The following is a 27991-nucleotide window of genomic DNA, read 5'->3' on the forward strand; positions in this document are numbered from 1 at the left end:
GACTTTAATTTGCCCGATGTTCAATGGTTAGATCGTCATCCCTTGACTGTTAACTCTTCGGCTGTATATTAAGCCTCTCTTAATCTCATCAATGACTACAGTTTGTGAAGGAGCCCACAAAGCTTTGTGTCAGCCGATCGAACATCCTTGACCTCCTTTTAGAAATCATGATCTGGTGATATTTGCTGTAACAGTCATCTCCGGTATAAGTGACCCCAAGGCCGTGGCTTCGAATTTGACTTGTTCATTCGAACGCAGTATTTTGTTTCGTCCAAAAAAAGTGTTTGTAGTTTTTTTTTTTTTCGATAGAGGTAATTATGCTGGCTTATCTGATAACCTCAGTTCATTCCTTCGGTTTTTGAAGAAATCACCATAGAGGGTGACGTTCATTTATTGTGGAACGTTTCTAAAGTTAGATGACCAAATCTTATTGACATTTTTGTTTCATCAAGAATGCGTAAGTCCAAGCCACGTCGTGACGGGCCATGATTTAATGTTGAGCTATGCAACCTTACTAATAAAAATAAACATGTACTAAACCAATATCGCATACGCAATGACTCTACGTCATATAATAAACTAATAAAGGTAGGAGCTCTTCTCAAACGTGCAATTACTTCGTCCCGAGCAAACTATTTCGTGAAGCTGAATACCAAGCTAAAACATAAACCCATGGGAATTGTGGGAATTCATTTGGTCCAATCTCAATTATACTGTAGTCTCTGATCGTAGATGGTTTCAGGGGACAATTTAAAGGCTGTAAATTTCAATGATTACTTTAGGTTCGTATTTTCGGACGTCACTGGGCGCGTTCAATAGCGGCTCCCTCAGCTCCGAACGGAGTAACTGGAGCCGGAGTCCTCGGAGCGCCTACTAAACGCCAAAAAAAAAAAAAAACGCAGCTTTTTAGTTGCTTTTACGCAATTTCCGCCTGTGCCAGACGGTCTCCGAATAAAATGAAAGCAGACGATGCCGATCACGATCGCTTTTATTTCACGCCGGTATTGAAGAGGTCTTTACAAGGTCGTTGAAGAAAACGCGGGTGACATTACAGATCAGCACTGCTGTTTGAAGCAATCCAACGCGATCGAGCCCTTCGCAGGGCGGCGCAAAGGCTGCTTCCGTTGTAAAAACAGCAAAAACGTCGTCATCACACGCAAAATGCGGAGCTCAGCGAATCACCGCCGCCGGTTGAGATACTTTTGTACGGCCATAAGTTTGCTCCGCCCTTCGTAACGAACTTCCTATAAAATGTATTCGTACACACACGGGAAGTTCGGACGCGCTCGGCGATCAAGGTTTTGTCCGCCGAAGCGAGCGTCAGCCAACGTACACTTCGATTTAGCTACGCAAACAAAACATTAATCGGTATCATGCACTGCGTGAGTGTCCAACCGGCTTCCAAAGTCGCGTTCATGCCCTGTAACGGTGATCAAGACACGGCGTCAAATGAACGTTTACGTTGTTTATTAGCATATTCAAGCCAAACGAAATACGGTCCAATGCATTTTCCGAAAATAGTCTTACCTGAAAAAGAAATTTGAACGCGTTATTCGTCTTACCTTGAGCAGTTTTCATTAACAAAATCGAGCAAACCGCACACTCGCGACAGAACCGACACAGCTTATCCCGCCATTTAGTTTATTTTTTTTTCTCTTTCAGCGCCGGAAATCGTCACCAGTCAGGAAATAACGTTATTTTTAGCTCCTTTGACTCTACGTGCACCGTCTCCGGACTCGGTGCTTCGGTGCTTGACTCCGAAGCCCCGGAGTTTCGTGCACCGGAAGTGACTTTTGGCCGTCCAGTGGAAGGAGTCAGTGACTCCTTGACTCCGGGGCCGCTACTGAACGCGCCCACTGTGTGTAACTACACTTCCTCAGATGTTGCGAATAATTTTATGGTTTCCATGCCCGAAATTCAATCTAGTGTGCAAAGCATTCTTAAAGTTCTAACCAAAATAAAACAATGGTCAGCGAATGGTCCCGATGACATACCAAACAATTTTAAAGTCTTCTGCTGATATTATTTCTTGTTACTTTGTCATTATATTTACTCTATCTTTGAACTCTGGTTCTTTACCCCTTGACTGGAAGTGTGCGAATGTTGTCCCGGTTCATAAGTCTGTTTCCATAAATCTGGTTGACAACCATAGGCTCATCTCTCACGAGCGAATCCTGTAAAACAATGGAGCACATAATTTACAGCAAGCTTATAAATCACCTAGCCCTAATTAATTGTTTTACTCCCACTCAGCATGGCTCCCGCTCCGGGTCATCCTCCACCACGCAATTAACAAAATTTAAATAGGATATAGCATTGTCATTTGATAAAAGTAAGCAGGCCGACTGCGTTTTCTTCTGGACTTTAAAAAAGCGTTCGATATGGTTGCTCATGCTCTACTCACGTTTAAACTTCAGAAGCTTTACAATGATCCTCACCTTTTTTGTTGGATAGGTGATTATTTGAATTGTCGGAAACAGACCATGGTAATTAATAGAATCCGGTACCCGAATATAAAACGTACTTCCAATGTCCCGCAGGGATCAATGCTAGGACCACTTCTGTTTTAGTTTACTGTATATTATTGATATAGTTTACAGTGTTATTTGTAGCATAGGATCATATTCCGACGACTGTGTTTTATACAGTTGCGTCTCTTTTAACACTGATATGTTTGCTCTCGAAAGCGACTTACATAAGATTGAGGCTTGGTGTTTTCAATTGAGCATGTTTCTTTCTAATCTATCGAAATGTGTTTAAATCAGGTTCATCATTAAATCCAACTTTTTTCCCTCATTATACACTATTGGTGTGTCGCCGGTTGAACTTTTAACAGAGGCTAAATATTTAGCAGGTATTTTTTCGTCAAATTTCACTTGGAACAAACATGTTAACTATATCAGTGCAAAGGCTGGTCGGTCACTAGGTTACATTTAACGCAATTTTAGGTTGGCCTTATCGTCGCTAAAGAAAACCTTGTATTTCTCACGTGTACGATTTATTCTTGATGCGCTTGTACAATCTGGGACCCGTATAGGCTTAATTTGGAAGATCAGATTGAAAAAATACCGAATCGTGGTGCCACGTTTGTTACGGGATATTATAATTTCAGAGTAAGTGTAACTTAGGTCGTCTTTTAACTGGACGCCTCTGAGCCAAAACCGCAAATGCCTCCGTTTGAAACCTTTATTTAACATTTTTCATGACAACACTTGTATCCGTAAATCAACATATCTCTTGCAGCCTGCTTACGTTTCTCTCAGAACAGGTAATTCAAAGAAGATTCGTCCATATATATGCAGAAGTGCTGTTTATAAGTATTTTTTCCACGGTCTATTCATGACTGGAGAAATTACCCAATCACGCTGTATAAATTACAGTGCCGCAGTTGTTCTTTGAAAAAATCCAGTTATTTCTTTAATGTATTATATTATAGCGTCACCGAGTCTTGAATGGTACGTTGTGTCTGTATCTGTGTATAACGACGTTTTATATTTGTTTTGTTATAATTTTTTTAATTATGTATGCTGTTTTTGTGTGCCCCCTACTGTAATTCCTTTCTGGGTGATGTAGGTATTCAAATAAATGAATAAATAAAGTTTGAGAAAGCTGAGCATTTTGCAAAGGTATACCGCAGCTCGAAGACAGTACGAGAAGTCACGGCAGAAGAACCCGCATTTCTTAGTGTCATGAAGTCAGCCGAAGATGATGTCTGGAGGGTTGCGCTGGACACAGTTCATACTGTACCTTTCAAACTGGACATACCTTTCAAACTGGACACGGGAGCCGACATCAGTGCGATTCTGGAAACGATCTACAAGCAACACCTGCACGCGTTGCGTTTGGTTGGAGCCACACGAGTAGGAATGGGGCCCAGCCGAACAACGTACTTGGAATAGCAAAAACAGAAATTTCTCAAAAAGAAAAAAAGAGACGAGTGATGGGCGATGAGGCACTTTTGTCGAGACGCCACTTTGTGACATTGAGACCAGTCAGACGACTGAGTGAGTTTCTCCAATCAAACGGAGAGCCAGTTGATCCAAAAAGTTAATTTTCGGAACTCCTTACAAGATTTCGTTGTGTGAGGATGCAGGTCTTCTATTTCTGAGCACACCAAGGAGAATTCCGATTCCATTAATGGAGAAGATCAAGGAAGAGCTCGAGAGTATTGTCTTAATGGGAGAGATTGAAAGTAGGAACGAGGCGACCGAATGGCGCTCAGCGATGGTAGTTGTGTCGAAACAGCCCAGTAGCTATAGGATATGAGTTGACTTCACAGAGCTCAACAAGTACATGGAGCAGAACGCCATCTGCTTCAGGTGACAGATCACGTGCTGGGTCAACTGGGAAGTGCAAAGTTTTGGAGCGCAGCTCCTAGGCGCCCCTTTCCGGGTTGAGCGGCGTCGCCGTCGCTGTCGGCGTCGGCGTGACCGCGCGTTGCATTATGGGACGTGTCCCGTAATGACGTCACGAGATTAAAATTTCCCCGCTACATTTTGTGGGAAAATGTTTTGCTAAATTTTGCGAAACAATTTTACCGGTAAATTTAGCGTGGAAATTTTCCCGCTAAACTTAGAGAGGAAAATTTTTCGGTAAATTTAGCGGGAAAATTTCCCCGATAAATTTTACTCTCGTGACGTCACACGTGACGCCACTTCACCCGGGAAATTTTTCTGCTAAGTTTAGTGGGAAACGTTTTCCGCAAAATTAAGCGGGGAAACTTTTTCCGCAAAATTAAGCGGGGAAATTGTTCCGTTAAATTTAGCGGGAAAATGTTTTCGCTAAATTTAGCGGGCAAATATTCTCGTTACATTTAGCGGAAACATTTTTCCGGTCAATTCAGCAGAAAACTTTAGCCACAAAATTTAGCAGAAAAATTCCCCGCCAAATGTAGAGGCGAAATTTTACTCTCGCCGCGTCACGCGTGACGCCACTCAACCCGGGAAAATTTTGCCCGAAGTACAGTTTGTGTAGTCCGAAACTTAAAAAGAAACGACTGCTGCATGCCACTAGAGGAACGACGTCTAAGCACTTGGTGCACGCTCATCTGTTTGAGAGTCCCAGGTCCAAGGTCATCCGTGTATGCTTGCTCGGAACAACGTGGTAGAGGGCCTTAGAGTGATAAACTGGCAGCTGAAAGTGATCCCACATTCACCGCCGCCATGTTGCACATGTTGACGACTAGACACGTGACCTTATTGTTTTACGTTTAGATTTTAACGAAGTACCGCGCACAAATAATCAGATAAGTTATGTTTTGTTTTGTTTTAAGACCAAAAATGTGCTTTTACGACGAAAACTGGGGCAGCTTCGCAATGCCTCTGCTAGATGCCATCAGCTGCCATGCTGTACTTTAGGTTTTTATCGGAGCAGGACACTGATCCCTGGGGCTACCAGTATTGGAAAAATTGTTTAATAACGTTTTTACAGCGATCGCAATACCAATCTCAGTTCCGTTTTGCGTAAAAGCCACAGGATTTATTCTTCTATTTATTTATTCAAAATACCCCTAAAGGCCCTCTGTGTGAGGTTATTACATCGGGGGGGGGGGGGGGGGGGGGGGGGGGGGAGGCAAGCAAATATATCATTGCACAAGAAAAACCACAAAGTATACAAAGACAATATGAGAACAAGGAACAAAAAAGAATCCTAAGTACTAATATAACTGCGCACGAGCTCATGGCAGCTAGACATATCTATGTAGATGAGTAGCATGTGACGCGCGTTACTTTAAATGAATGATCCAGACGTGGAAAGACAATGGCTGTGTCTTAAGAAAAATGTCGTCGCGAAGTGTTGCACGGTGATGGTATTATACATGGTTAAAGTCAGCGAAACGCTGACTTTAACCATGTATAATGCTTACCAACTAGCCCAGCTCACCACCCTTCTCCATGGTGATAGATCTGATGAAATATTGACAGATAGGCCTGTTTACGGCGGCGTGATAAGTCATGCAACTCAGCTTGATTTTTTTTTTAAGCGGAGACACTGAAAAATGGAGAGTAGTCGGAACAAATGAAGTAGCAGAACGGTTTTGCAGGGGCTCGATGTTACTTATAATGTAGGCTTGTTCAGGATCTCATATGGCGGAAGCATATTCAAGTTTGGTGCGGATTAGAGTGATATAAGCAAGGTTTCGTAATGAGCGGGTGCTTGTTTAATATTGCGTTTTATGAATTAAAGAGAACGGTTAGCAGGAACGAGGGTAAGATCAATGTGGTAGTGCCAAGATAAATCAGACCGAAAGTGGACACCCAGGTACTTATATGTAGAAGTGAGTTCGACAGCGTTGTTATTCCGAAGGGAAGAGGTTGGAATCTGAGAGGAGCATTTTGTACACGACATATGTTTTGTTTTGTTATGGTTGAGGGTCACTAGCCACGGAAAACACCACGTGGTTATCTGGTCCAGGTCCGATTGGAGGGCTTGGTGATCGGCGTTAAAAGAGATGTTACGGTAGATGGCACAGTCGTCAGCAAAAAGACGGACATGAGATGAACGCAAGTGTGTAGGTCATTAATGCATATCAGAAAAAGTAATGTATCTAGCAGGCTCCCCTGGACGAAAGAGGAGTTGAAATTGTTAATGGAAGTGAACTGAAGTCTAGTTGAAAGTCTTTTATCCATGAGGGAACATTAGGATGAATGTTAAGCTGTGAAAATATTTAGTAAAAGCATGTGATGGCGAACGTGGTCAAAAGCTTTCAAGAAGTCGAGAAAACTCACATCAACTTGTAAACCAGCAACAAGAGATGTATATAAGTCGTGAACGAAACCAACAAGTTGAGGGTCGCATCAGTAACCCCTGCGAAAACCGTGCTGGTACTTGAAAGTAATGTTATTGTCATGTTATGGTCCTCTAAACAGCGCATGACTTGAGAATGTGTGATGTGCTCACGAAGTTTAGGAATAGCGCTGGTTGGTGAGATAGGTCGATAGTTGAGTTAGGAATACCGATCACCGGAATTGGAGATGAGGATTACCTCACCTACACTCTAAGAAAAAATGGAGGAAAAAAGTAGCAACGGCGCGTCTTCCTCCCTTCTACTGACGCGCCCCCAACCGGACACGAGCAGAAGGGAGGAACGAAACGTTTTTCTCCTTCTCCAGGCAGACGAGAGAAAGCTTTCGCCCTCCCGACTCACCTTCTTTCGGTTTCGTTTTTCGAGCAGGTCGCGCACGTTGTTTAATAAATAGCTGTTGAGTTCATTGAGCTTCAGCGGCAGTAAAGGCCGCCTGTAATTCCGTTTTCTAGTCTAAACGTGCAGAACATTTCGGTTGCATTGACGCTTTTATCACTAATTTTATCAAACGAGCAAACGATGCCGCTAGAAACAGCGAAGTTGCGGAGCAGTGCCAGCAGTGCCACGTACACTGGGGGATGGCCGTCTCCGGATTGCGGGACTCGCGCGCGCGGCGAACCGACGGAACTACAGTCGCTACAGTAGCGAAACCACGCGGAACTGTGTCGACGTTTTCGACGTTATGGAAACCGCAGGAACTGCGTCCAAGACAGGCAGGTTTTGCTGCCGGCTGCCTGGGTGCCTTCCGCGCTGAGTTCGGTTCTGTTTTCCGATGCCGAGTGCAACCGGCGTTCAACGTGGTTCTGTATTTGTGCGTGTCAGCAACATAACTGCAACATTGTGATGGCAGTGTTGTGGGTTGTGAACAGAAGACTGGAATTATCGCCGATGTGACCGTGTGTTCGCGTATCAGTGGTGTAACAACAAGATGAGATCGTAAACTGTCGGGCATTGATGCCGTTGGTCGGGCCGTGATGAGGGGGCGGGGTGTCGCAGGTTGACATTCCGCTTTACATTAAAAAGTTTAATACCACTTGAGGGATTATGTGCAATCGATCAACGTGCGGATAGTCATGTTGGAACGCTGGTCTGAACAGTAGAAGCTCCTATCGCTATCGTACAATGGCCAATATGACTGTCGGAATTGTCTCGTCCCCGAGAGCGTTTGCGCTCTGGGGCAAGGACTGAACAGTACGAAATCGTGACGGAAAGTACGTATATTTACAGCATGGAATTTCGGCATTAAAAAACAATAGAAGGTAAAATCGAAAAAAAAAAAAAGCTGCCCTTTATTTTGCTGTTTAAATATACTACGGTTCCTGGAGAAAGTGCCTTCCAAGTGGCGCGCTGGGATGAGCGCTAGACGTTTTTGGGCTCGCCACGGCGTAGCTCCGTACACTGAACTCCTGCCGCAAGTCGCGGCTTTGGCTGCATTCAAGATGATCGAAAAGCGATTTCTCAGCATGTGAAGCATCACTTCCAGCTGAGTGAATATCCGCTCTACAGAGATTAATTCAAGACGGCAATTGCAGCTTTGCGCGAACAGCACAAATAGAAAACCAATAGAAATACAGGCTACGACGTGCCGTGTGGGGAAACAAACTCATGGCTTCGAACCGCATTAGGGCGGCTCGATTTATAGGCTTTCAAATAATTACGGCTTGATCGAGCGTTTACTTTTAATAAGAGATTCATCCCTTGAGCCATTTAAAATACTTTCAGAGGTATGACATTGCTGGGAAAGAATCAACATGCTGGGAATATTTTTTATTGCTTAGGGGAGTCACCGAAAAGTTCCGTGCGTTCAAAACGACCAGTATAAAAGACGGAAACGCAGAGCACGGGTGTAGTGTTTTAGTATGGTGTTCCGTTGTATTGATATTTGTGTGTGTGCCGTGTATGTGCTCAATGTATGTTCACCTAATGTTTATAATAAGTGTAATGTGTGTGTATAGTAGAGGATCCCCAAGCGCAGAAGAGCGGCTCTGAAGCGCAGTAGTGGCCTGAAGAAAATACATTATTTTTTGTAGAACATGAATTGGGCGGTACCAAGCGCCACCTAGCCTAGCTGCTTGCAATTACTCTGCTTGACCCCGCCATCTGGTGGCTAGCGATTTAACCTTTCACGCTACGCGATAAACAGTGGCTTCAAGTTTGTTCTTTCGAGAGCGGCTTTTGGTTTCGCGGATTGAGTTTGCCCTTCTCTGTGATGTGCGGTTGACGAAGGAATTGTGACTCGAGGAACACCAAAGGTAAGACTCAAAGTGCGCGAAGTAACTGGGTATCGGTTGTCTCCGTTTAACATCGCAGTGCTGTCGACGAGAAGACTGAGTAACTGCTTTCGAAACGCAAGTTTCTGTACCTGTGGGGGGAATCTGGCTTCGGAAATAAACACAGTTTGCGGAAAGCTCGTGTGACGCTTTTATTTGCTGCTGCTCTCGTCCCGTACAAGAGACGTAGCGTCCTGGTTAAGCCTTATTGGGCTCGATTTGCTCGATTCGGGGCCGCCATATTGAGATGCAAGCGACAGAGGAACGTTGCTCCCCTGCTTCAGGGACGAACGTTTCTCCCTTTCTAAAGGAACATAGGTTACAAGACCGTTCCTCCCCTAAGGGAGGACTATCCATACCCTTTTTTCCAAGAGTGTATACGCCAGTCTTGAGGAATTAGACCTATAGAAAATGACTGTGAGAAAATGGCTGTTAAGAGGCAAGAAAGGCCTTGGGCAGTATTTTTAAGCATCTTGTTATTTAAACCGGTGCGATCAGGGGCAGAAGATATTTTAAGTTGATTTAGTAGAGACAAAATACCGGCCTTTTCAATGACTATTTCAGACATAGACATAATACAAAACCTGCCAAAAGTGGGAGTGGTCCTCACCATACCTCGGCAAACCTCACTCATGAGGGCCCTCACTCACCCTCACTCACCCTCATCTTCACAGGTGAGGTGAGGGTGAGTGAGTTTCTGAATCAGGAAAATTCATGAGTGTGAGGGTGAGTGAGGGCCGTGAGGGCTGCCAGGGCTGTGAGGGCTGTGAGGACCGTGAGTGCGTGAGGGCCGTGAGGGCGGTGAGTGCGTGAGGGGCGTGAGGGGTGTGAGGGCCATGAGTGCGCGAGGGGCGTGAGGGCGGTGAGTGGCGTGAGGGAGGTGAGTGGCGTGAGGGCCATGAGTGCGTGAGGGGTATGAGGGCCGTAAAGGCGGTGGGTGCGTGAGGGTGTGAGGGTCATGAGTGCGCGAGGGGCGTGAGGGGTGTGAGGGCCGTGAGGGCAGTGAGTGTGTGAGTGGCGTGGGGGCCATGAGTGCGTGAGGGGCGTGAGGCCGGTGAGTGCGTGATGCCCCCTTCACACGGAGCAACTTTCTGAGCAATTTTGGTGTTTCTGGTGAGTTGTTCCCCAGCTTCCCTAGATCACCGTGCCCTAGATCGACACGAATTGCTGAGATCGGGTCCGGCTCGAAACAAGCGAGCAACTCCGAGCAATTCAAAGACGTTTGACACGGCTGCATCCAATCAAGGACGCGATATTTTCACGTGATACCTCGTGCCGGTGATGATGACAACAAAGGACTTGGTTCTGGTTTGAAATTTATCGTTTTTGGAAATAAAGTGTTTTAGAAAGATGCATTAGTATTCTCAACGAGATTTAAATGCATAAAACCACGTTTATAGCGCGTAATTGTGTGTCTAAATAGTGCAAGAAAAACAATTCGTGATGATGACGGCAAATTGCAGCAATTGGTTGCTGCGTGTGAATGCGGGTGGCCCGTGTTACTGGTGTTGCGGTGTCAAGTTTCTGGGCGAAATTGCCCGATCTGAAGTGGGCCTGAGTGGCGTGAGGGCCATGAGTGCGTGAGGGGCGTGAGGGGTATGAGTGCGTGAGGGACGTGAGGGCTATGAGTGCGTGAGGGCCGCGAGAGCGGTGAGGGACGTGAGGGCTATGAGTGCGTGAGGGCCGCGAGAGCGGTGAGTGCGTGAGTGGCGTGAGGGCCATGAGTGCGTGAGGGGTGTGAGGGGTATGAGTGCGTGAGGGCCATGAGTGCGTGAGGGCCGTGAGGGCGGTGAGGGCGTGAGGGCCATGAGTGAGTGAGGGGCGTGAGGGCCGTGAGGTGCAGTGAGGGTGAGTGAAGGGCTGAAGGTGAGTGTGACTGTGAGGATGAGGGTGAGTGAGGGGCTGAAGGTGAGTGTAGTTGTGAGGGTGAGGGTGAGTGAGGGGCTTAGGTGAGTGTGACTGTGGGGGTGAGGGTGAGTGAGGGCGACCTAAAATGCCGACCTCTGGTCCTCACTAGTGAGCACCAATGAAAATGACTCACTAAAGATCTGAGCACACTCTGACTGTGGAACTTAAACGCCGTTGTTATCGATGAGAGACACTTCAGGATGACTACTTCGATTAACTACACGCCAAAAGCGTCGCAGGTTATTTAGTAGTAAAGACAACAAGTCACAATTAAAAAATTGACGACGGGTGGATTTAAGAAACGACTGGCAATCACTATTACACTTCTTGTATCAGAGCCAAGAAACTGATAGCTTGTTCTTACCTGCTAACCTTAACAGGCGCTTTTTTTTTTGTCGTCGAGGCTGTAAAGCAAGTAAATGCGCACTATATTTGCCATTTATTTATATTATAAGAATAAACTTGTCAATTAGATTACTAAAGGAATCCTTAAACAAGACCCAGTTTTCTTCGACTGCGCGCGACATAAATTTATGCAGAAACTGATGAGAAAAAAAAATAAGTCGGAGTTAAGTCCATCAAAATCGGCTTTGCTGCAACATCTGATCCGCTTATCGGTGGTACTTTTGTTAGGCGAACGAATAATCCAGCCGGTAATAACATCATGACCAGAGAGCTCGTCTAGGTGAACCATGTCGGAACAGACGTCGGGATCTTTGGTTAGAAGTAAATCAAGAACGTTTGCAGAAGTGTTAGAACGCCGCGTGGGAAGTGTAATGAGTTGAGATAATGAGAAGTCTAGACAAGACTGGAGGAAAGCATGGGCCGTTGTTTCGGTAGCCGCAACAAATAGCGTCGACCAGTTTATGGCAAATAAATTGAAACCTCCAAAAATAATTAACACGCAGTTAGGGAACCTAATATAAACTTCACTCAAAATCTGAAAGAATTCACACGAGAATGCCTCTTTCATATCTGGAGGGCGGTGGAAAACACCAACAATTACGTTAGCGGAACCACACTTCAAAGAGGCAAATATGCATTCGAGGAAAGACTGAGTGGGGATGAAGGCCACAAGGAACTCATCCCTCAACGCAATGAGAACCCCATCACAGTGAAAATAGTCGCAAAAGGACCCACTGACTACAATGTTGTTATCGTGAACGGTGTCATTGATGAAGTTGAAGCCTGGGCGAGTTGGTATAACATACTTAACAGGTTAAAACAGCGCAAAAAATGACGGACAGGATAAAGAAGGACACAGACAGAGCTCTGTTTGTGTCCTTTACCCTGTTCGTCCTTTTTTGCGCTGTTTTAACCTTTTAAGGGTGTCGTTGAGCCACGTTTCAATAAGCGCGATCAGTGATTCTGAGCATGAATCGACGAGTGAAGAAAGGGCGACACTTTTGGGGAAGATGCTTCTTATGTTGGTGTACAAAAAACAAACACTATAAGGGAACAAGGCTTCGATTGCGACAAGGCAGACACTTGAGTCTGACGAATGGGGGGCGTGTATCTTGCTGTAGAAGGCCGAGGAACAAGAACTGCAGCATTTGTAGGCCAAGGAACAAGCACAGCGGCATTGGTATCGATGTCCCATTTGCAAAGGTAATTCATGGTTTACAAAAAGTTTGTTAAAAGTTACGCGAGTACGGTCACCGTCCTTTTTTATGGTTTTTGAAAACTGCAATTGTTTACGCGTTTGTCGCGGACGGCCTCAGACTAGTCACGCGATATGCCAAATGTTGTGCCCTTTAGTTTGAGGCCTTCACCTAACACCAGTTCCACATCTTTGTCATTGTAAAATGTGGCAATGGTTGGTCGCTTCTTAGCGGACGAGAAACCGCCCAGACGGTGAGCTGTAGGCCGAGGTACGACCACGTGTCTAGTGATCGAAATTGTACAACATGGCGGCGGCCAGGTGGGGGTCACTTTTTTCTGGCGAACGAGATACCGGTTTATCGCTCTGAGCCCCCCTACTTCGTTGGTTGGGAACCTTCCTTACATTAAAGTCGCCACTCTTTGTCGTTCGATTCCGACGAGGAACTGGAGTCTTCGTCAGAAGAGTCGCCGCACTTTCCAACAGGCGTACAGGCGCATGGGACCAGTGCCGTGCTGTCACTGTAGCGCGACATACCTAATTTATTTCGCTCAGCAGCGATGTGTCCATGGCTATCGCGGTGATGAGAAGTGCCGATTCAGAAAATACGTCACTGACATCGGCGCCACCAGCGCAGTAAATCCCTGTGGTAAAACCTTTCGGCACACCGCCAGCTCGCCGCTAACGCTCCCATTCTCCAACTGCCGAGAGAACTTCCTGTTCCGTTTCCAGAACACGTCACGACCGTCAAAATTACGCCACGGCTTGTTTTGCGGCGAGTTGGAGAGGAAGAAACGCTCGATATTTCAATATTTCTTCGTGCAGAAGTTAATAAACCGAAACAAAAACGGATGCCTATTCGGCGTTCAGTGAACATCGAAGGTTTAATGGAAAAGTTATTTGAAAAAAGTAAAAAGGTAATTTCATGGTCCCTTTAAAGCCACCCGAAGTGGACGAACAGTGAAGCCGGTGAATAGGTTAAATTTGTAACATTTCCCGCCAGCGAACTAAAAGGGGGAAATGTTCAATAAGCCGGCTGACAGGGGGGGTATCTCGTGGCAAGGAGACGACAACAATAAAGCACACTCTTATTGTTGGCTCGAGAGCGGGTGGTCGTGTTTTTGCCGACTAAACAACAACCGCGTTTTTCTATTTTTTTTTTTTTCGCTTGGTGTTTATGGTTATGCGAAGCAGCCGAATAGTGCGCATGTCGCACGTCGAACAGAAAACGCAAACGTCATGACCTTTGTGCTCGACGTTCGCGCGTTTTTCAAGTTTTTACCAATTCGTGTTCGTAAAACGAGCAATGTCTTCATCCAGGAGAAGGGGCGACGACCCGGCGACGTTTTCCTGCGAATCAGCTTGGTGGTCAAGCCTGTCGTACGGAAGAAGTCCAAATTGTTTTAATCGGTAAACTATTTGTCTTTCGAAGCTAGACAGATTCGCCGTTACCGGGTGAACGGCAGTATTGAAGTAGAGGTCCCACGCCCGTCGACTGCCGCCATCGCGTAGTCCACTTCGTCCAGCCGTCCAGCCCCCGACTCCAGCGATACGACGCCATTTTGAGAATCGCGCAGAGAATGCAAAGTGTGCCTCCAGCACTCTGTGCAACTTTTTTTTTTCAATCAACGTATCAGATTTTTGAGACACAGAAAAATGGGTTTCATCATTTCTTGTTCTCAATTTAATATTGAGTGTGTGCCTTCGATGACCCATAACTTTGATGGTATTTGGTTTGTGTGCCTTGTGGGCGCCGTGGCGGCTCCCAAGCCAAGTTGCCCGACTGCGAGGCTCAAGCCGAACTTTTCCCGCGTGGCGGCGACGTCACGCCAGCCACGCGCACATCGGATGCGCCGCCTTGATAAGGCAGATCAGGCGGCGCACGGGGGGTCGCTGCCTGGACTCAGGCGTCGCTGGTAACCATGTTAATCGTCTCGTCCATGTCCCATTGAATGTAGTTTCTTGTTGTTGAAACCGTTGGCTCCGTGTTATTCCTCCGGGTTGGGTATGCAGCAAGGCAATCCGACCACAATGGCGCCCAACGTGGGGCTCGAACCCACGACCCTGAGATTAAGAGTCTCATGCTCTACCGACAGAGCTAGCCGGGCCCTTGGCAGATTTGTTGGTGTGACGTCATGGGCCCCTTCCAACGTAGTACCCGCGGCAATCAGTACTTGTTCGTGGTAACCGACCACTTCACGAAGTGGGTTGAGTTATTTCCATTGCGGAAGCTAGATTCGCAAAAAATCTGGGAGTGTCTACTTGAAACATTCGCCAGGTTTGGCTTTCCTGCACAGCTTGTAAGCGATAATGCCTCCTATCTAACGAGTAAGGTGTTCGTCAACGCATGCGCGGTGCTGGGAATCAAGCACAAAAGAACTTCCCCATACCACCCGCAAGCAAACATCACGGAAAGGGTAAATCGGAACCTTAAGATGATGTTAGTGGCCTACACAGAGCGCCACAAGGACTGGGACGCGAAACTGCCCGAGCTAGCATTCGCAACCCGTACGACCACTAATCGGTCAACGGGTCTCACTCCTGCTCAATTGAATTTCGGCAAGGAGCTTGCGTTTCCGCTTTTTAACAGTCTCCTTTCTACAGAGTCTGGGGGAAGGCTTAGCCCCTACGTGAAGCTCGCAGAAGACCTGCGAAAGCGCTTCTCCGATAACCTTCGAGAGGCCCGAGAAAATCTCGACGTCGCCCGAGTACAGCAGGCAGAACAGTACAACCAGGGGCGACGTGACTTGCAGTTCGAGGTGGGATATTTTGTACTCCGGCGTGCTCACCCACTGAGTGACGCCGCTCGAGGCTTCGCAGCCTCCCTCGCCAACAGGTGGGAAGGTCCGTTCCGCGTGCGTGAAAAGTGCTCACCACTCGCTTACAAACTAGTTCATTGTGAGTCTAGTGAGGAATCCGGACCTGTTCATGTCACCGACCTTAAACGATTTTTTCAAGCAGAAGACGAAGATCCCTCGCAGGACCGGAACGACACTAACGGCAGTCCCGTTCCGGAAACCCCTTGTCTCCACCAAGGCGGCGGTATAACCTGCGACGTCGGTGACACCAAAGAGAGAGGAACCTTTTTTTTTTTTGTCTCCTTGGCTTTGCGTCTCTCGCATTTTAGGGGTAGTTTTCTACTTCCACGGATCTGCCCCTTTTTCAAGAGAGGGTGGAGAAGATTGTGTGCCCACCTCAGATCCGTTATTTCAAACTTTCTGGAAGGGGTCCGAAGATAACGTCAGACTCAGCCCTCAACTGAGTCCCATGTCGTCTGCTTCCATGTTTTCTACGAAGCTGACTCATGGACAAAACCGTCGCCACACCCGCCATCTGAACGACACGGCGGCCGGTCTCACCGTGGACCGCGGCCACCCTCTACAGGACCACGTGCAAAGCAGCCACCTGGTGGAGCCCTGATCCCGAACAAGCGACAAGCTGAAGTTGACCGAGCCGCCGCGCTCGTCAGCAGCCGCCGCGCTCGTCCAGCAGGCGCCGGCCGGACTTACAACGTCAGTCCGCCCAACAGCGCCATCCACCCCCTGACGCCCACAACGTCTCCGTCATCGACATGCCGGACGAAGCTTGAGGGGGGGGAAGTGTGGGCGCCGTGGCGGCTCCCAAGCCAAGTTGCCCGACTGCGAGGCTCAAGCCGAACTTTTCCCGCGTGGCGGCGACGTCACGCCAGCCACGCGCACATCGGATGCGCCGCCTTGATAAGGCAGATCAGAGGCGGCGCACGGAGAGTCGCTGCCTGGACTCAGGCGTCGCTGGTAACTATGTTAATCGTCTCGTCCATGTCCCATTAAATGTAGTTTCTTGTTGTTGAAACCGTTGGCTCCCTGTTATTCCTCCGGGTCGGGTATGCAGCAAGGCAATCCGACCACAGCCTAAACCATAAAAAACCGTACGTGACCAGGAAGAAGAGAGTGAGTGCGACTCAAACCGGCCAGTTCTCGATCGCCGGTTTTCGGGAGGACAGAAAACGAATTTCGAGTCTCAAATTGTGTTCTGGGTAGTTGCGCTCTCATATGTCATGTACAAGTAAAAACCTTGGCGAGCATAAATACTCTGTCGGTCTCTTTTTAAAGTGAAACGGAGTATAGACTTAAAGGGATATTTCAACAAAATTTGAAATATAACCGTTGCGTTCAGAAATAGGATGAGCATAATCCACAATATTGGTAAATGACAATGGCGTATTTCTATTTTGAGCCTGGTGGCTATATTTTTTATTATAAACGGCCCACTCTGGAAAGCGTTCGGAGAGCAGCCAGGGGAGAGCACGTGACATCCGCCGCAAGCGTGATGTAGATTGTCTCGGCACGAGCAAAGGTGCGACGAGGCCGACGTCGAGAGGATGGCCTACGCTCTCAATAAAAGGGTAGTCGTACGGTACTACATTTGGGGTAGTCAGAAGCCGTCACAGATATCGCTGCCCCCCTTTAGTAATACTAACGACCCCATGCGTAGTCACGCGGCATGAAATCAACAGGTAGTCACAGTGAGCACCCCCAAAAGCAACATGGCGGCTGGCAAGCGACAGTGGAGCAATACGAGTGAGGCCTAGCGAGCTGGACTGCTTTCTGCTAAAATAGAATCCTCAAGTGCGCATGCCCGTTCGCTGCCTTCCGTGCGCACTAAAACACTCCAAAACGCACCTCGAAGCACCGGCACCGCACCTATTACGAGTAGGGGCGGCGATGTGAGGGGGGGGGGGGGGGGGCATTCGAGGGGGTTTGTCTGCGACTGCTTTCGCGCGGCCGGCTGCATTTACTTCGCGGCCAGAAAATATTCAAAGAAGGACTCGTGTAGCGACAAATGAACTTATGTATTTATTGAACAGAGAATCTGCTTGCTGTGCTTGCCGCAAGTGATCCGGCGTTTTCGGTTGACAGCGGCGAGGCGAGGCATTACCGATTCAAGCGGCGTCGGTTTAGATCGTTCAAGGCTCCTGCTCACCTGTTAGCATTCGTTATCCACTTTCAAGTCTCCGGTAATCCCCACCGTGTCTGTGCACGCCTATTCACTGCACGGAACACCCATTCAACTGGCTATGGGACTGATCCACTGAACCCACTGGGACGAGAGACCGAGAACCGAACCCTTTGTGGCTGCTCCGTGGAGCTATGGAGCGCCTCCATGCTTTTCACTCAAATAAGTAGACACATAAACGCGCGACTCCTTGAATTGGGCGGCGACACGCGCCACCTAACGGACAGCGCTCAAACTAAGAAAAAAGAAACCAACAGTCTTCGCTCTGAGCGCCTCGCCTGACATGCACGTACTACATATTCCACACCACACTTCACACATACGCGATATGCAGACACCATACATTATTGTACATTAACGCGGTCACAAACAGCACAAGGTACAACATGAGATATTGACACTCCACATACCTATATACGCGACTATACCCGTTTTCAGCTTAAGAAAAAAGTGGGTGTGTCCCCCTCGTCCCCTGCTTATTGGTCGCATGCCGTCGCACATATTCCGTTCTGCGAAGTAGTTCCGATAAAAGTTTGCTCTCTGGGATGCTAGCGTTATTTAAGCTTAAATAAATTTGTTATTCTCAGTAGGATAAATAATACACATCCTTAGTATACGCGTGTATTCACGTAATTCAACGCCTCACAAGATCTGAGGATCGATGTTCGTAGCCAGCCGGCCAGCCGCTGTTGCTCGCCTTCCAAAATGGCGACTCCAACAGCTCTGGCTGATCGGTCTGTGATGTCAGCACTCCTTCCTGAAGACGTTTCCCCTCGGGTGTACTACAAACGTCACGCAAGTGGAAATGTCCTGTCGAGCCAGACAAGGCAGTGTGTTTCGAACGTTTATTCTTGAATGCGGCGGCAGTACAAAGAAAAAAATGTTGTGGAAGTCATCAACCTGACTGGCCGCCGCAACGGGGATCAGTGTTAGCTCGGTCTACGAGATCAAGCGTGGCTTCAAACGTGTCAACGGAGCTGTGAAATCTCCTTCAAAGAAGCGCCCGAAATTCGCCGAGAAAAGGAAGAGGATTTCAAATCACTACGCGTGCACTTTGACGGCCGTGAGAAGCTGCCTGCACAATTTCTTCCGTCGGGGGGAGATCCCAACGCTGAAGAAAATTGCCGCTCGCCTCCAAGAAGACGACGTGCTGCCGTCCTGTTCCGGGTCTACCCTGTATTGCCTGCCGAAGGACATGGGTTTCGAGAAACATAAACGGAATCGCAACTCCTTCCTGATAGAGAGAGAGGACATCGTCGAGTGGAGGTGGCGGTATTTGAGGGCAATCAGAAAGCACAGAGCCCAGAACCGCAAGATCTACTTCCAGGACGAGACTTGGGTGAACGCCGGCCTCACAGTTGACAAGGTCTTGACTGACAGCACCATAAAGTCAGCAAGGCAAGCCTTCATGTCTGGATTGACGACCGGGCAAAATGTTCCTTCTGGAAAAGGTGAAAGAGTGATTGTCACCCACGCAGGTAGTGACACTGGCTTCGTGTGCGGCTGCCTGGACGTGTTCCGTGGGAAGAAGAAGGGGGACTACCACGATGAGATGGACTCGAACAGGTTTGAAGCATGGTTTCTTCGTCTGCTAGACCACATCGAGCCTAACAGCGCAATTGTTATAGCCCTATTGAAAATTCCATCAAGATACGTAATTTGGGACACTGACTGCCAGTCAGCAGCCTTGGTGGAACGTGATGGACCATCAGACGTCATCTGATGGTCCATCAGATGACGTCTGACTGCCACTGCCAAGGGAATTTCATCAACAAGGGCAGCATTTATATAAGAGTAAAGCTATACGCACTCATAAATATCGCCAAATGCCTCCATAAAACAAAATCGCCGAGAAAAAAAAAAGCAGGACCACCGCGAATCGAACCCGCGACACTTACGTACAAATCGGACACCTTAACCCCTATGCTATGCCATTTTTATTCTTTATTGCCCTATGCTATGCCATCACTTTGGAAACTCGATTCGATCATTTGTTTTATACGAGATGCTGCGGCTGCAAATGCAGTTAAAGGTCTGTTCACACGATGCATCTTTTAGGCGCGCAACAGTTTCGCGACACTCAAGTTTCGCGAAATGTGCTCGTTCACACGTACCGCTTCACGTGCAACAACGATGACGTTTAGACTCGCGAAAATAGTTTGGGTGTTGACCATAAAGTGGCGCTTCAGTTGAAAGCCAAAATCATCGTCATCACCATTAGCCATTCAGCGTCGTGCTCTCCATCTCCCGCCACATTCTAAGAGTCAAAACACAGGCGAGCTGGTGAGCAATCATAATTAAGAAATAAAACTTTAAGACAAGGAAACAAAAAGGGACATACACACCACCGTCTTAAATCCAGCACAGCATACAGCTGTCATTTACTTCCATTTACTTAATTTACTCTTAAATTGTCATTTACTAGTTGTTTGAATTGTCATTTTCTGCCATTTACTTTATTTACTGTTGAATATGTATAATTTGGATGGAGGTTGACAAAGAAGAAGACTGTTGTGGAAGTAAATGGGAACTGTACGCTGTGCTGGTTTTGAGACGGTACTGTGTACGTCCCTTTTTGTTTCCTTGTCTCAAGGTTTTATTTCTTAATTACGACTAAAAATAGACGCCAATTATCATCATCACCAATTACGCCTTCGCACATCACTGGATTTTTTTCCGATATGCTGCTCACTTTTCCTTCAGTGGTGCTTGACGTGCTTGCGGAAGCGCCGGCAGTATCCATCGTTCGTGGTTTCGGTCTTTTTTTCGGATTTGGCTCGGCTACAACACCGGCAGTGAGGTGGTCTTCTCAAACAGCTCGCTCCCCCCTCAAAGACCACGTGAGAGCGTCTCTGAGCGGCCATTGGCGGCGCCCTCAGAGTGATTGACAGGACTCGGCAAAGTTTCAGCAAAAGCTAGCTCCAGAAGCGAAGTGTGCGCGCAACTTTTTTTAGATGCGCGCGTCCTTTTCGGACTCGTTCAGACGGCGCAACCATTTCGCGAAACTACGTTTCGCGACACTAGATGCGCGAGAAAAATGCATCGTGTGAACGGGCCTTAAGCCTTCAGCATGTTATGCAAAGCACTCGTACATCACTCGCAGTACTTCAGTTCTACTCACCTGCCATGTAGAGTACTTTCGCGTCGTAGAACGATCCTTTTGTTCGCGCGTCTCCGGCTCTGTAGACCTGGTACACCTTGTCGTCTTCAACTACACCGCTAAAGTCCCTTACATCGTCGGAACTAACAACAGGCTGGGTCTTGTCGAGTAGAAATTCTACTAAAACATAAATCATTGTAGAGCCCGGGCGGGATCGACAGGTTGGAGCAAGCGGGCAAACAAAACGAGTCGAGAGCGACCGTTCATGAAAGCTCGGCGAAGTGGCGAAGCCTCTATGGGCGAAGCGAAGTGGCGTGTTTGGCGGCGTTCGGCGGGCTTCTGATCAAGGTTGTCGGTCGGCTGCGTGTCATATCTCTAACATCAGCGCTTTTATGGGCTCACGTCCCGAAATAGTTTTCTTGTGCATAGATTATTTTTCGTATTCATAGATTTGACGAAATAGTGATATCCGAACGAACTTTATGTCCTTTGACCGTACGTCTGTCTGCACGTCGAAGCTTTTTGACATACAGTCAGAGGCAATCGATGTACAATCAGAATCGCCACCAAGACATCTTGATGGCATTTCGCGGCGGTTGACTGCCACCAGGAAACCATCAGAAAGCCGACAAGTGGAGTCTGACTGGAGTTTGACTGTCGGTCAGAGTAACTTGTTGGCCAATCAGACATGCTTGACGTACAGTCAGGCACAGTCAGCGGTCCACTAGAAAATATTGACTGCCAAACAGGGTTACATTGATGGATTTTTCCTTCGGGAGACAACGCGCCGTACCACAGCAGAAAGGCTGAAGCTGTTCCCACAACTGCAACAAAGAAGGGCGAGATTCAGCAGTGGCTCCCTTCCAAGAACCTAGACTGGACTGCCACAATGAAGAAAAAAGACCTTCTGAGCATCGTGGCAGCGGTGAAGGATCGCTACACAAAGTACAAAGTTGACGTCATGGCTACCGACGCCGGACACACAGTGTTGAGGCTCCCACCGTTCCATTGCGAACTAAATCCCATAGAGTTGATATGGGCACGAGTCAAGCAGGAGGTCGCCTCCAAGAACATCACATTTAAGCCCAATGACGCCGAGCGGCTCTTGAGGGAAGCAGTGGACGACGTAACAGCTGTCCATTGGCATGACTGTGTAGAGCATGTGAAAAAAATGAAGGCGAAGTTTCGAGAATGTGATGTCCCAGAGTCGAACCTCGAGCCAGTCATCATACCCCTCGATGCAAGCGACACGGAGGAGGAGAGTGGAGACGACGACGAAACTGACAACGAGGATGAGGGTGAAGAGATCTCCGGTGTTGAGCCTTTAGAATGGAATTGACGGTGAACTAATGTCCCCCTAGGACATGTTCTTTTCTGAAAGTGGCTAAAACTGACTCTGTCATACCCCAGAACACAGAGCGGCCATTTTAAGGACCATTCACATACTGCAAAATCAGATTCCCGACTTCATACACGCCTAACCTCCAGTGTCATGTTGTTGTCGTGATTCTACCTTTCATTACGTAATAGCCTTGTTCATGGCTTCTCGAGGTCTCTGAAATCAGCTGTATGTATCCCACTGTGTACAAAGATTCACACCACAAAAAAGAAAATGCTGTTGTACTGCACTCGCTAATTTGCCCATTACAGCAAGGTGTCAGGCGCCATTTTGCCCTTTTGCATTCTAAAAATATATGCATACAATTACACTTTAAGGGTCGTTTTCATTCAAGAAGGAAGACGTAGTGTTGGCGGCATGCCGAAAGTCGACCATTGATCTGAAATGTGACCCTGAGCTTAACATTTCACTTGCTCATCTCATGCATAATCGGTGTCGCTTACACCTCATTTTGAGGTTTAAACATCATGTTGAGCCCAGTCTTTCATTGAGATAGCTCATTTACTGCAGCGATCAGTTCCCCAGGCAGTTTTTGGGAAAGTAAACTCACAAAATGCCATCCACATGCCTTGGGGTCGCTCTGGCAATAAACATATCTCTCATCCACCATACTGTTTCAGATTATAATCGGGATTCTTATCGCCATCCTCACACAGGGCCACTCTGGCAACAAGCAGAAGCTTTGATGGGATCCTGTAAGAACGTATCTCACATCAACCACGCTGTTTCTGCTTATAATCAGGATTTGTACCACCGTCCCCACACCACGGAACTTAAGAAAACGGAATTAAAGAATAAAAATTGAAATTCACCGCGACACACAAAGAAACCGATTGCCCACTCAATACATACACATGAACGTCAACGCAATAACGTAAACAAAGGTATATTAGGACAGAATAAACTATGCAAACATAGGTTCGTGGCTGGTAGCAGCTCTGATTAATCCCAGTTCATCAAGTTTGCGGCGATGTCAATGATGTCAGCCGATCTCTTTGCTTTAGCGCTCCATGGTTGCCGTTAAAAATTGTAAATGCGCTAAAACTGGCACATACTGATTTTTTTTCTCATAGTGTTTTTAGAAAGCAGACGGTATAAACAATGTTAGATGTACAAAGATATGTTTATTGAAGACAGTTTAAAGAAGCGATGCAAAATTGTGCAGAGCATAAGCATGTTTATCAGAAACAAACGCTATTTAACGAGGTATGTTCTAGCTTTTTGCCATTAGAGGATGCTTCAGTGCTAAATTCGTTTTGGTTTCGGTCTCTAATTGTGGATCCCACCACCTCCCGACGGAGAGTGGTTAAGTCTACGCGATATCGCGGCATTTCATTGGTGGAAACCCAGAACACTCCGCCACCAGCCGGACTTGTTTTACTTCGGTTCTTAAGGTGAAAACGAGTATAGTCGATACCACCAGCTTATATACTGCTGTATTTTCTGTGACCGATTAGGATGGTGACCACTGTCATATTTTGCATAAATACGAAAAGACTGTGCAAGATTTAGCCGTATATATTATTTTCCTCTACTGCCCTTACGAAAGCCCTCGTATCTCTAATGTAATCCATTGCAAAAAACTACAGGTTATAAATCAAATTGAATAGTCGCTACACGTCACGTTTTGATCAGTTTCGTTTTCTCGCTTGCCTACACTTCAAAGATACAGAATCATGTTTAATTAATTGTATTAATTATCGAAACCAATTTCAGCTATCATAACTTTCTGAACACGCTGATGCATTTTCTTTTCTCTTTTTACATATCCGAATGACTTCAGCGGCGGTTGAGTAAATGTTGAGTACACTGAGCGCGCGCAGTTGATTTTAGCGAAGCCCGTCCGCCGGTCCTCCCCGAAGCGTTGTTTCAGTTTTCTTCTTTTCGCTACAATTGTTTCTGCTCAAGGGCGTGTCTTTCAAATATGCTTTCTATGCGCTCGCGCTCGCGCCAAGAGGACAGTGCAGAATTGCCGTTTTCGGGCCCGTGCCTTCACCTACAGCGAACGCGAAATACGTATGCTAAATTATCTGAAGCCTGGTTCAGACAGTTGCGTTTGACTGCGTTGCGGCAGCGAGAAACCAGGGGTGCTATGTTGCGCTTTTTGCACTCCCAGGAGACTTGGAGGAAGGAAGTGACGTCAACGACTAGAGCAAACGCAGATTGGATGTTGACAGAAGAAAACGAAATCAACATCCAGTCTGCATTTGCTGCGTTGTTGACGTCACTTCCGTCTCCCTAGTCTCCTGGGAGTGCAAAAGCGCAACATAGCCCCCCAGGACATCCCTGCTGCTTATATCGCGTGCCAAGACGATTCCTTGAATTGGATTCCACGCTTCATACGAAGCACAGATGTGCCGGTGAGTCGCTTTCGGTTCTCGATGCAACGCTGTCATACGCATTCAAGCTCAAGTGTCTGAACCGGCCTCAAGCACCAAAGAACACCGAGAATATAGTTCTCTGCGCTGCACCTGCTGGCTTCTCCAGCAGTACTTTTCCTAAAAAAAAAATCTAAATTAAATGGCACGTTTATGTTTGCCAACGCCTTATTTTTGGAAATTTACTTGGAATCTTTTATATAGGTAAAAGGAACGCGTGTCCAGAGGTCTGAAATCCTAGTCCCCTTCAAAGTGCTCCACCTTGGATGACATAACTTGTTTGAAGCATTTTTTATCGAGTATGCTCGATGAAATGTGCCAAATGAACCAGAGAAGGCGAATCATATATCCCAAGACAAAGAAATACTCAAGTACACGGGCATGATCCCAGATATCTGTGTACGTTCGTCCTGTCCGGCCTCAATCGTGGGGTTCAATGCTTAATACTTCACTGCACTTGAAAGCAAAAAAATTGGGTATGACAGGCGTGCAAGTTCGGCGGAACCGAGGAGGCCATTTGCAGCTGATCTGCACGCAGAACTGATCGATCACACCTTTAATGAGAACACGCTCTTTACTGAACCGCACAATAAAAGATGACAAGAGTATCTCGTCCGGCGAACATTCCAGTCAACTCACGCCTGTGTGTAGCTTCCTGTGCTTTTCTGGAGATTTGGTTAAATTCCTCGAGCACGACGCCAGCTGCCAACTGTTTACTAGCAGTACATGGTAAAACCCGCGACGGAACCAAAAAGGACAACCGCGATACTTTTTATCTGCCTCGGGTTCTAGTAGGTGCCCACCAAGGTTGCGTGTACTCTTTGGCATGTTTGTTTTCTGCCAGTTTAGGCGAACTGAGCCACACGCCTGTTTCGACCGGTTCAAATTATGTGTGAATCCAAACTCTGTTGTGTGAACTGCCAAGGAGACCATGCCTCTAACGCAGCAGAATGTCCGATCAAGGCAAGAGAGACAGAGGTGACAAGATATAAGCTAGAACACAATACGACATTTCGCGAGGCAAAAGAGGCGATACATGCTAGGAAACAAACAAGCAAGCAATCGTCCCCGAAAGAAAAACATCAACAGAACACCAGCATCAAGGCTGTGCCACCAGCAACTGCTGAAGAGTTCCCTCCGCTTGAAAACCGGAACACAACCACTACTCTTGATGATGCCGCAACAGTCACACAAGAAGGTCCCCAAAAATCATCGTTTTGGGAGAAGCAAAACATCAAAGCCATTACTTCACGCACACCTTCACGTCCAAGTGCGTCGGTATCAACCGAAGCAAGCAGTGAAATAGAGCCAACCTTTCCGTTTAAAGCGATAATCACGCTAGTGTTTACCACTCTCCGCAAAATATTGGCTTCAATATCATCATCATCTACTCTTCATCAGGTGATCAGAGCAATCCTTTCATTAGAGTCTCTTATCTCTATGGTATTCTAAACCATGATAGGGGACACTAATAGAGTAACTACAGTTCGACTTCAACTCCATGCCTGTTTTTCCCTCCAATGCAATTGTAACGGATTGAACACACGACTTCCAGAGTTCTACGGCGACATCATGGCTCTGGCAGTCAATGCTATGGCTAAGCAGGGACTCAGATTGTCAGACATCTTACACATAGTGGGTTACGCCTTCTACTACAACAGGCTTCTACATCCCCAACATGCGCGTTACAGCCGAAAAGTCATGCCCGATCAGGTAGCTTGCAGTCAACGTCCACACACACCCAATGGCAGCCACCAATAAGAAAACTACAAGAAGCAACCAACGCCAAACGCCAGTGTCCATCCTTCAATGGAACTGCAATGGAATTCGGCAACGTTTACCGGAGCTAAGAAAACACTTGCAAGATAACACCTACGACGCGCTCGCTATTCAGGAACCAAGAATACAACCGAACCTTCTCCGATTATCCGATTACATTTATTACCACGGCACCCCATCAAATGGAAGCGATGTACCAAAAACGACCCTGTTTGTCCATACTTCGCATGCACCGATTGAACTCGATCTCAGTGACTTCAACACGGATAATTCTGAATTCGTAGCAGTAGAGATGGAGATTGCCAAAACCAAGTTAACCTTGGTCTGCTGCTATATACATCCCTCAGGGCATTGGGATCCTACTGTTCTCGTCGCAATACGTGCCCGCACAAAACATGCTATCGCATTCGCGGGGGACTTCAATGCGCATTCGGAAACATGGGGAGACTCTAAAACGGATCAGAGAGGGAAAAACCTGCAACAGACCATCGACAATGTGGGACTCAGAAACACGACGGCCGGAACACCGACATTCATTCGCGCCGGGGTACACGGGAGTGTGATCGACCTTACCCTGACATCGCCCAGCTTGCGACTTCCCACCAAACCTGAACTGGACAGCTGGGGGAGCGACCACGTTCCAATCATCATAGGAAAACTTCCGAAGTCCAAGCTCAAAACATGCCACGTTGTTCACTGGGACAAATACCGGGCACTGCTCGATGAGCGACTCATGTCAGGGATCGATCTCACTGAGGACGTCATCTCGAACGCACTTGAAGCGGCAACACAGATTGTACAAGTGCCCAGCTCGAGACCTAACCCGGACCTCAAGTGGCTCGAACTAAGAGCTCAGAGAAGAAGGGCCCAGAGGAGATCCTGGCGCACGGGCCGCCCCGAGGACGTCCCGAAGTACCGACGGTTAGACGCAAAGTTTAGGAGACACGGGAAGAAGTTAGCCCGACGCCAGTGGAGGCTCCTCTGCGGTTCACTTCACAAGAGCGCCGGCGGGAGCAAAGCCTGGAAAATGGCAAACGCACTCGCGAGGCGACCATCTCCAAGAACACCAGTGCTCAGCATTGGGCTAGCGCGAAACCTCACACCTCTCAACATTGCAGAGCTATTGGCGGACGCTTTTACCACCGCTCCTACCACACCAATAACAGACCAGGCTCCGCAAAATTGGAGTAGTTTCTGCCAGCCTACGGCACCTCCCATGCAAAGCCCAGACGCTGACTTCAAGCTACACGAGCTGCAAATTGCGCTGCGCTCATCTCCACGGCACCGTTCGTCACCAGGATTGGATGGCATAACCAATCAAGCATTGAAAAACATCGATGAAATGTACCACCCTGCTCTGCTAGAATAGATCAACACTATCTGGCGCACAGCACAGCTGCCCGATTCGTGGAAGGAAGCCGTCACAGTACCACTTCTCAAACAAAACAAGCCTGCCAGGGAGATAACATCCTACAGGCCCATCTCTCTCACATCTTGCTTTGGCAAGCTGATGGAGAGAATGGTCCTGCGTCGCCTCGTTTACCACCTAGAGGGGACGCGAGCGCTTCCCGACTGCTTTGCGGGATTCCGACACCATCGATGTACCGCTGACGCCCTCGGGGACCTGATCAGCGCGCTCGAACAGGCGAAGGCACAAAAATGGTCCGCGGTGATGGTCTTCCTTGACGTAAGTAAGGCTTTTGACGCCGTTCAGCACACAACTATCATCTCAGCCCTAAGAACACTTGGCGTAAGAG

General features: G+C 47.4%; 1 protein-coding gene and 1 non-coding gene across 2 annotated transcripts in view; both read right to left on the reverse strand.

Annotated features, from left to right (window-relative positions):
- The window catches only part of LOC120843996 (protein tyrosine phosphatase domain-containing protein 1), a 170543-nt gene that overhangs the window by 122159 nt on the left and 20393 nt on the right, over positions 1 to 27991 (reverse strand). The gene's annotated exons all lie outside the window — the stretch shown is intronic.
- Trnak-cuu lies at positions 14619 to 14691 on the reverse strand. The gene has a single exon. It is a non-coding gene; the product is annotated as a tRNA-Lys (tRNA).

Source organism: Ixodes scapularis, unplaced genomic scaffold, assembly GCF_016920785.2.
Source record: "Ixodes scapularis isolate PalLabHiFi unplaced genomic scaffold, ASM1692078v2 ptg000005l_1___fragment_3__unscaffolded, whole genome shotgun sequence".
NCBI classification, from domain to species: domain Eukaryota; kingdom Metazoa; phylum Arthropoda; class Arachnida; order Ixodida; family Ixodidae; genus Ixodes; species Ixodes scapularis.